The sequence below is a fragment of the Dama dama genome, chromosome 12 (genome assembly GCF_033118175.1).
Source record: "Dama dama isolate Ldn47 chromosome 12, ASM3311817v1, whole genome shotgun sequence".
NCBI classification, from domain to species: Eukaryota; Metazoa; Chordata; class Mammalia; order Artiodactyla; family Cervidae; genus Dama; species Dama dama.
This window is the reverse complement of record NC_083692.1, coordinates 58,647,399-58,658,480: the sequence shown is the minus strand read 5'-3', so window position 1 is coordinate 58,658,480 and position 11,082 is coordinate 58,647,399.

Sequence of the window (11,082 nt, the reverse complement as noted above, 5' to 3'; positions counted from 1 at the left end):
TTTCATGCCCCTAAATTTGTTGTAATTTGTTATAGCAGAATAAGAAACTAATGCAAAGAGTTTGCAAATAGTTTCAACGTTTTAATTGTCAAATTTCCCATATGAGAGTGTCTCTCTCTGATCTCTGTTATTTTTACCTCATGTCCCTTCTGTAAGCAGTCTGTAAACTTTTCTAGGGTATAGGCTATGTCCTCTACCTCTCTTTTCATCTCACACAAATATCCTGAACCTGATAGATCCACAAAACTCTATACTAACAATGTTAAATGTTAATGAATTTCAGTAGAGTAAGAAGGCATGAAAGAAATATTTGACCTGAATTTTTTTAAGAAAAATGTTCCACTTAAGAGTCTTCTGAGTTAGGTTGAGTATCATATCATGTGTTTTAGAGTTAAAAAAGAAAAGCATCAAGTGGTAGGTATAAATATAACAGTTCAGTTCAGTCGCTCAGTCGTGTCTGACTCTTTGTGCCTCTATGGACTGCAGCACATCAGGCCTCCCTGTCCATCACTAACTCCCAGAGCTTGCTCAAACTCATGTTCATTGAGTCAGTGGTCAGTGATGCCATCCAACCATCTCATCCTCCGTCATCCACTACTCCTGCCTTCAGTCTTTCCCAGCATCAGGGTCTTTTCCAATGAGTCAGTTCACTTATTTCATGGTAAAAGGGCAAGCTTAACAGACCCAGTATGCTATTTTGTTACCAAAATGAGACAAGCAATTGGAAAAAACAATTAGAGAAAATAAATAGAAATATACTACACAGATCTGTATACACCTGAGCATAGATTGTGACTAACACATTCTTCCAAATTCTTTTTTCATCTGCGTTCTAACGCAAATTTCTATCAGGTTTACCCTTCATTTTTTCTAACTGGTTTTATTGAGATATGATTTACATAAAATGCACATGTTTAAAATTGTATAAACTTTATAAGTTTTAACATATGTATAAAACCTGAGAGACCATCACCATGATGAAGACAATGAACATAGCCATTATCCCTAAAAGTTTCCTTGTTTCTTTTGTATCCTACCTTTCCACTCCTTCTCACAACCTTCCAACTTGTCAGCTTTATGTCACTACAGTGATTGAAGTTTGTTTGAATGAAAACTCAGTTTGCAGGTGATTAAAGTTTATATGAATGAAATTATACATATATATTCCTTTCTCTGACTTCCTTTACTCGAAATAATTATTTTGAGATTCATTCATGTTGTTTGTACAATAATTCATTGATATTTATTAGAATATTAGTTCATTCTATGGACATACCACAGTTTATCCATTCATCTATTGATAGACATTTCAGCTGTCTTCAGTTTTGGCCATCATAAATAAAGCTGCTATGAATACTCATGTATGTGTCTTTGTGTGAACATTTGCTTTCATTTCTCATGGTTTAATATCAGGAAAGTAATGACAACGTATACATATACTTAAGTTTTTAAGAAACTGCCAAACTGTTTTTCAAAGTACCATTTTACAGTCTTACCATCTCTGTGTGTGTGTTTGAGAATTCCTGTTGCTCTACATCCTTATCCACACTTGTTTTGTTCAGTCATTTTTCATTAGCCATTCTAGTACATACTGTCACCTACAAATTGGCACTTGCCATTGGGACTTGCCACCTACCTCTACAAGAATTGTATCATGTGCTGCTACAGTTATTGCTTTTCAACACCCCCTGAAAGGAGTTCAGGATGGAGAGCAGAAATGAGGCATTCTGTGCTCTGGCGGAGGTGGGGGTGGGGGGCTCGCAGAACAGGTCTTCAGATAGATAATTTTAGGAACAATTTTTTGAGCGCAATTCTTGTATCACCTCATATCTAGAAAAGCTCTAAAGTGCTTCATGATGATGACTGCTTCTTGTGACTAGTTGACCTCCCCCCACACACCCCTACCCCCGCATCTTTGGAGCAGTTTCTCAGAGCTATCTGAGGTGCTGTCTCCTGGGTTGCAGTCCTAGTTTTGCCCCAAATAAAACTTAACTCTCAACCTTCATGTTGTACAATTTTTAAAGTTTACTGTATGTAGTGATATCATATTGTGGCTTTACTTAGCCTTTCTCTAATAACTAATTATGTTGAGTTTTTTCTCACATGCTTCTTTGCTATTCTTTTATTTGGTGCTTGATCAAATCTTTGCAATTTTTATTGGGTTTATTTATTGTTGAATTTTGAGAGTTCATCATATGTGGCAAAAGTTTTTTAAAAGAGAAGTTATTTTATATGACTTGAATCCCCTTAAATGTATTGAGATTTGTTTTATGGCTCAGAACATGGTCTATTTGGTAAATGTTCCATATGCACTTGAAAAGAATGTGTATTCTGCTGTTGTTGGGCTGAATGTTCCGTAAATGTTAATTCAAATTTGTTGATAGTGTTCAAATCTATATCTGTGGTAGCACACTTATAACCCCCAAAGATGGCCATATTCTAAGCCTCCAAATTTGTGAATATGTTACTTTACATGCCAAAAGGACTATGCAGACATTATCTTATTAAAGGTATTGAGATAGACTATCCTATATTGTTCAGGTGGTTCCAATTTAATCACAAGTCCTTAACAGCAGAGGACTTCTCCCCGCTGTAATCATGTTAAGTCCAAGCTCATACTGCTCCCTGCACAACAGGCCAATAAATCGAGAAGACAGTTGTTGGGGCAAGAGATAGTGACTTTATTCAGAAAGCCCGCAGACCGAGAAGATGGTGAAGTAGTGTCTCAGAATCATCTTACCTGGGTTTAGATGCTAGTTTTTTACCCTTTCATGGAGCAAAGACTGGGAGGTGAGGAGGTAATGTGAAAAAGATAATAAATAGTTGCAAATATTTCTTGATTCCCTGGGAACCTAGGGAACTACTCTAGAGAGCCTCTAGAGAGCCTGTGTTAATTTCTTCTTTCCTTCAGCCACTCATAGGTGGGCCTGGTCAGGATGTTTCCTGTGAGTAAACAAAGGTATTTCAGCTTAAGCTCTGGCGTGGGAGGCCAGGTTCCTGGAGGTTTCATTATGTACATTTTAAGATATAGGCAACATCCCTTTAGAGATTCACTTGTAGCAAAAACAATAGAATACAAAGGTTAATGTAAAATAAACAGATCTAATATGGAGTCATATGTTCTCCCCTATTACAATCAGAGGGAGACATGACTATGGAAAAAGAGTCAGAGAAATTCAACATTGCTTGCTTTAAAGATGGAAGAAAAGATTCATGAGCAAAAATGCAAGTGACCTCTAGAAACTGGAAAAGATCAAGAAATGAATTCTCTCCTAGCAGCTCCAGAAAGGAATACAGCCCTGTCTTCATCTTGACTTTTAGTTCAATGAGACCTGTGTTGGACTTCTGATTTTCAGAACTGTAAGATAAATTTGTATTGTATGACCCATTAAGTTTGTGCTAATTTGCTCCAGCAGCAAGAGAAAAATTATGTATTTGCTCATGTAGTTGGCATTTCCAGTGCTTTTCATTTTTTTTTTGGTTAGATCCAGATTTCTAGTTGGGATTATTTTCTATTAATGTAAAACTTTGGCACTTTTTGTAGTATTTTTGCACTTTTGTAGTGCAGGTCTATTGATGATGTAATATTTCACCTTGTTTATGTCTGAAAAAGTCTATGTTTCTCTTTTTTTAAACAAAACATTGGTAAAGAATTCTAGGCTAATAGTTTTATTTTCTTTCATACATTCTATTGGTTTATCTTTGGAATTTATTGTTAAGTATGATTTTATGATCTTTTTTATGTGTTATTAGATTAGTTTGCTAATATTTTGTTGAGAAGTTTTGCATCTATATTCATCAAAGATATTAGCCTATTACTTTCTTTTTTGGTGGTATCTTTATCTGGTTTTGGTATCAGGGTGAAGGTGGCTTCATAGACAATCTTGGGGAGTGCTCTCTCCTCTTCAATCTTTTGGAAGAGTTTGAGAAGCATTGGTATAAGTTCTTTTTTATATGTTTTGTAGAATTCACCTGTGAAGCCATCTGGTCCTAAACTTTTGTTTATAGTGAGGTTTTTTTAAATTACAGATACTATTTCATTTCTAGTGATGCTTATGTTCAAAATTATTTACTTCTTGATGAAATCTTAGTGGGCTGTTTATTTCTAGAAACTTCTCCATTTCTTCTAGGTTGCCAAATTTATTGGCATATGATTGTTCATAGTATGCCTTTTTGTGTGTGTGTATTTCTGCAGTCTTGGTTGTTTTATCTCCTTTTTCATTTATTTTCATCCTCTCTCTTTTATTCTTGGTGAGTCTGGCAAGATGTTTGTTAATTTTGTTTACCCTTTCAAAGAACTAGCTCTTGGTTTTATGGTTCATTTGTTTGTTTTCATTTTTTAATCTCTATTTTATTTATTTCCTCTCTGATCTTTATTATTCCCATCCTTCTGCTGACTTTGCTTTTTGTTCTTTATCTGATTCTTTTCAGTGGTAAGTTAGGTTGACTTTTGAGATTTTTCTTGTTCTTTTTTGGAAGGCCTGTATCACTAGACTCTGGGAGTTGGTGATGGACAGGGAGCCCTGGCGTGCTGCGATTCATGGGGTCGCAAAGAGTTGGACACGACTGAGTGACTGAACTGAACTGTATCACTACTAGTAATTTCTCTCTAAGAAATGCTTTTGTTTCATCCCACAGATTTTTTTTTTTTTTTCAGACAAGGCTTTATTGGGACTCCTGTACAGGCTGCAGGAAGGAGAGAAAACAAGTAGCAAGTTTCCTTGCTCATCCCCCAAGGAGGAGTAATATTGTTCCTTATGTGGGATGAGAGTAGGGGTGTTTCCAGGGGTTTTGCTGGTTTGCTTACCCCTTTGGGGTGTTGAGTGTGGGGGTCATGTGTGCATCCTATTGATTTTATACAGCTGTATTTTTACTGTCTTTGTCTCAAGGTAGTTTTAAATTTCCTTTTCAATTTCATAGTCAATCTTCTGGTTTCTTAGTATCATGTTGTTCAGTCTCGATGTAATAATATTTTTTTCATTTCTTTTTCTGTGATTAGTTTCTAGTTTCATGCCTTTGTGTTTAGAAAATGTGCTTGAGATAATTTTTGTACTCAAATTAGTTGAGGCTTCTTTTATGCCTAGTATATGGTGAATCCTAGAGAATGTTCCATGTGCACTTGAAAAGAATGTGTATTCTGTTTTTCTTGGATGTAACATCCTAAAAATATCGATTCAGTCTAAATGTTTTATCATTTAGGAAGTCTGTTGACTTACTGTTTTTCTCTCTAGATCTGTCCATTGATGTAACTGGGGTGTTAAAGTCTCCTACTATCATTATATTCCTGTCAATTTATCCCTTTACATCTGTTAATATGTTATGTATTTGGATGCTCCTCTACTAGATGCATATATGTTGACGAGTATAAAGTTCTCTTCTTATATTGATCATTTTATGATCATAAGGATCATAGTGTCCTTCTTTATTTTTATAGCCTTTGCTTTAAAATCTACTTTGTCTGACATGAGTATTGTGATTCCCCACTCCTGTCACTTCCATTTGCATGAAGTATCTTTTTCCATCCCCTTACTTTTAGTCTATATGTGTCGTGTGTCCTAAAGTGGGTCTCTTGTAGGCAGGATATTGTATATTCTTGTTTTTTAATCTAATCTCCCACTCTGTTTTTTTAATCCTTTAAAAAATATTATATTGGAATATGTTTTTATATTGATTTACAATGTTGTTTTAGTTTCCAGGTGTACAGCAAAGTAATTCAGTTAAACATATGCATATATCTATTCTTTTCACATTCTTACTCCATTTCGGCTGTTATCGAATATTGAGCGCAGTTCCTTGTGCTATACAGTAGGCCCTTGTTGGTTATGTATTTTAAATATAGTACTGTATATGTCAATCCCAAGCTCCCAATTTATTCTTCTGTACTACCTTTCCCCATAAGTTTGTTTTCTAAATCTGTGTGTGTTTCTGTTTTGTAAATAAGCTCATTTGTCTCATTTTTTATATTCTGTATGTAAGCAATATCAAGATATTTATCCTTCTTTGTCTGACTTACTTAATATGATAATGTCTGCAACCATCAATATTGCTGCAAATGGCATTATTTCATTCTTTTTTAATAGCTGAGTAACATTTCTTTGTATATATGTGCCACATCTTCTTTATTCATTCTTCTGTCAATGGACATTTAGGTTGCTTCCATGTCTTAGATATTGTAAACAGTGTTGCATTGAACATTGAGGTTCATGTATTCATGAACCATTTATCCATGTATCTATCTTTTGAACAATGGCTTTCTTTGAGTATATAACCAGGAGTGGGATTGCTAGGTGATATGGTAGTTCTACACTGTGCTCCATAGTGGCTGCATCAATTTACATTCCTACTAACAATGTACGAGGTTTCCTTTTTTCCCGCAGCCTGTCCTGCATTTATTGTTTATAGACTTTTTGACAATGGCCATTCTGACTAATGTGAGGTGATATCTCATTACAGTTTTGAGTTACAGTTCTCTAATAATTAGTCATGTTGAGCATCTTCTCGTGTGCCTCTTGGCCATTTGTATGTATTCTTTGGAAACATGTCTATTTAGGTCTTATGCATTCAAATGTGTATATCTTTCCTTTTCTTCTTTGCCTTTAGCTTCTCTTCTTTTCTCAGCTATTTGTAAGGCATCCTCAAACAATGATTTTGCCTTTTTGCATTTCTTTTTCTTGGGGATGGTCTTGATCACTGCCTCCTGTACAATGTCATGAACCTCTGTCCATAGTTCTTCAGGCACTCTATCAGATCTAATTCCTGGAATCTATTTGTCACTCCCACTGTATAATCATAATGGATTTAATTTAAGTCATACCTGAATGGTCTACTGGTTTTCCCTACTGTCTTCAATAGAAATCTGAATTTGGCAATAAGGAGTTCATGATCTGAGCCACAGTCAGCTCCTGGTCTTGTTTTTGCTAACTGTATAGAGCTTCTCCATCTTTGGCTGCAAAGAATATAATCACTGATTTCGGTATTGACCATCTGGTGATGTCCATGTGTAGAGGCTTCTCTTGTGTTGTTGAAAGAGGGTATTTGTTTTGACCAGTGCGTTCTCTCGACAGAAGTCAGTCAGCCTTTGTTCTGTTTCGTTTTGTACTCCAAGGCCAAATTTGCCTGTTACTCCAGGTATCTCTTGACTTCCTACTTTTGCATTCCAGTCCCCTATAATGAAAAGGACATCTTTTTTGGGGATTAGTTCTAGAAGGTCTTGTAGGTCTTCATAGGACCGTTCAACTTCAGCTTCTTCAGCGTTACTGGTTGGGGCATAGGCTTGGATTACTGTGATATTGAATGGTTTGCCTTGGAAACAAACAGATCATTCTGTCATTTTTTAGATTGCATCCAAGAACTGCATTTTGGATTCTTTTGTTGACTATGAGGACTACTCCATGTCTTATAAGGAATTCTTGCCCTCAGTAGTAGATATAATGTTCATCTGAGTTAAATTCACTCATTCCAGTCCATTTGAGTTCACTGATTCCTAAAATGTCAACATTCACTCTTGCCATCTCCTGTTTGACCACTTTCAATTTACCTTGATTCACATGCTTAACATTCCAGGTTCCTATGCAAAATTGTTCTTTATAGCATCGGACTTCACTTCCATCACCAGTCATATCCACAACTGGGCACTTTTTGCTATTGGCTCCATCCCTTCATTCTTTCCGGAGTTATTTCTCCACTGATCTCCAGTAACATATTGGGCACCTACCGACCTGGGGAGTTCATCTTTCAGTGTCATATCTTTTTGCCTTTTCAATAGAATGGGAAGGACTAGAGATCTGTTCAAGAAAATTAGAGATACCAAGGGAAATTTTCATGCAAAGATGGGCACAAAGAAGGACAGAAATGGTATGGACCTAACAGAAGCAGAAGATATTAAGAAGAGGAGATATTAAGAGGAGGTGGCAAGAATACACAGGAGAACTATACAAAAAGAGATCTTCATGACTTTGATAACCACAATGGTGTGATCACTCACCTTGAACCAGACATCCTGGAATGGATGGGCCTTAGGAAGCATCACTACAAGCAAAGCTAGTGGAAGTGATGGAATTCCAGTTGAGCTATTTCAAATCCTAAAAGATGATGATGTTAAGGTACTACACTCAATATGTCAGCAAACTTGGAAAACTCAGCAGTGGCCACGGGACTGGAAAAGGTCAGGTTTCATTCCAATCCCAAAGAAAGGCAATGCCAAAGAATGTTCAAACTACAACACAATTGCACTCATCTCACACGCTAGCAAAGAGTAATGCTCAAAATTCTCCAAGCCAGACTTCAACAGTATGTGAACCACGAACTCTCAGGTATTGAAGCTGGATTTAGAAAAGGCAGAGGAACCAGAGATCAAATTGCAAAAAGCAAGAGAATTCCAGAAAAATGCCTACTTCTGCTTTATTGATTACACCAAAGGCTTTGACTGTGTGGATCACAACAAACTGTGGGAAATTCTTAAAGAGATGGGAATACCAGACCACCTGACCTACCTCCTGAGAAATATGTATGCAGGTTTCTATAAGCAGCAGTTAGAACTGGACATGAAACAACAGACTAGATCCAAATCGGGACAGCAGTATGTCAAGGCTGTATATTGTCACCCTGCTTATTTAACTTATATGCAGAGTATATCATGCAAATTCCAGGCTGGATGAAGCACAAGCTGGAATCAAGATTGCCGGGAGAAATATCAATAACCTCAGATATGCAGATGACACCACCCTTATGGCAGTAAGCGAAGAACTAAAGAGCCTCTTGATGAAAGTGGAAGAGGAGAGTGAAAAGTTGGCTTAAAACTCAACATTAAGAAAACTAAGATGTGATGGCATCTGGTCCCATCACTTCATGGCAAATAGATGGGTAAACAATGGAAACAGTGAGAGACTTTATCTTTTAGGGCTCCAAAATCACTGCAGATGGTGACTGCAGCCATGAAATTAAAAGACTCTTGTTCCTTGGAAGAAAAACTATGACCAACCTAGACAGCATATTAAAAAGCAGAGACATTACTTTGCCAACAAAGGTCCATCTAGTCAAAGCTATGATTTTTCCAGTAGCCGTGTATGGATGAGAGTTGGACTGGAAAGAAAGCTGAGCACTGAAGAATTGATGCTTTTGAACTGTGGTGTTGGAGAAGACTCTTGAAAGTCCCTTGGACTGCAAGGAGATCCAGCCAGTCCATCCTAAAGGAAATCAGTCCTGAATATTCATTGGAAGGACTGAGGCTGAAGTTCCAATACTTTGGCCACCTGATGTGAAGAACTGACATATTTGCAAAGACCCTGATGCTGGGAAAGATTGAAGGCCAGAGGAGAAGAGGACAACAGAAGATGGGATGGTTGGATGGCATCACTGACTCGATGGACATGAGTTTGAATAAGCTCCAGGAGTTGTTGATGGATAGGGAAGCCTGGCATGCTGCAGTCCATGGTGTCACAAAGAGTCGGACATGACTGAGTGACTGAACTGAACTGAGGTCTTCTGCCCATTTTTTTTTTTTTCTTTTATATTGAGCTGCATGAGGTGTTTGTAAAATTTGGAGATTAATCCCTTGTCGGTTGCATTGTTTTCAAATATTTTCTCTTATCCTGTGGGTTTTCTTTTTCATTTTGTTTATGGTTTCTTTTACTGTGCAAAAGCTTTTGAGTTTAATTAGACCCCACTTGTTTATTTTTGGCTTTATTTCCATTACTCTAGGAGATGGATCAAAAAAAGATACTGTTCCAATTTATGTCAAGAGTATTCTGCTTATGTTTTCCTCTAAGAGTTTTATAGTATCTGGTCTTAAACTTACGTCTTTAATCATTTGAGTTTATTTTTGTGTATAGCATTAAATATTTTCTTAGTTCATTTTTATGTGGCTGTCCAACTTTCCCAGTACCACTTGCTGAAGAGACTGTCTTTTTTCCTGTTGTATATTCTGATCTTTGTTGAGGATTAATTGAATCTAGCTGTGTGAGCTTATTTCTGGGTTTTCTATCCTGTTTCATTGATCTATATTTCAATTTTTATGCCAGTTCCATTGTGTTTTGATTACTGTAGCTTTGTAATGTAGTCTGAAGTCAGAGAGCCTGATTCCTCCAGCTCCATTTTCCTTAAGGTTGCTTTGTCTATTCAGGGTCTTTTGTGTCTCCATACAAACTTGAAGATCTTTTGTTCTAGTTCTGTGAAAAATGACATTGGTAATTTGATAGGGATTGCACTGAATCTGTAGATTTGGGAGTATAGTTAATACAAGAACATGGTATATCTTTCCATGTGTTTGTGTCATCTTTGATTTCTTTCATCAGGTCTTGTAATTTTTGGAATACAGATCTTTTGCCTCTTTAGGTAGGTTTATTCCTAGGTATTTTATTCTTTTTGATGTGATGGTAGATGGGATTGTATATTTTTTCTTTCTGATCTTTCATTGTTAGTATACAGAAATGCAACAGATTTCTGTGTATTAATTTTGTATCCTGCAACTTTACCAAATTCATTGATGAGCTGTAGTCATTTTCTGGTAGCATCTTTAGGATTTTCTCTATATAGTAGTATGTCATCTGCAAACAGTGACAGTTTTACTTCTTTTCCAATTTGAATTCCGTCTATTTGTTTTTCTTCTCTGATTGCTGTGTCTAAGCCTTCCAAAAGTATGTTGAATAAAACAAGAATGGGCATCCTTGTCTTGTTCTTGATCTTGGAAGAAAATGCTTTCAACTTTTCACCATTGAGTGTGATGCTATCTGGTCTGTCATATATGGCTTTAATATGTTGAGATATGTTCCCTCTATGCCCACTTTCTGGAGAGTTTTTATTATAAATGGGGGTTGAATTTTGTCAAAGCTTTTTCTGCATCTATTGAGATGATCATATAGTTTTTATTGTTCAGTTTGTTAATGTGATGTATCACATGGGTTGATTTGGGATGTTGAAAAATCCTTGCGTCTCTGGGATAAATTCCATTTGATTATGGTTTATGATCCTTTTAATGTATTATTGGATTTGGTTTGCTAAAATTTGGTTGAGGATTTTTGCATCTGTGTTCATCAGATATATTGGCCTATCAATGTCATCAGTGATACTGGCCTATGATTTTCT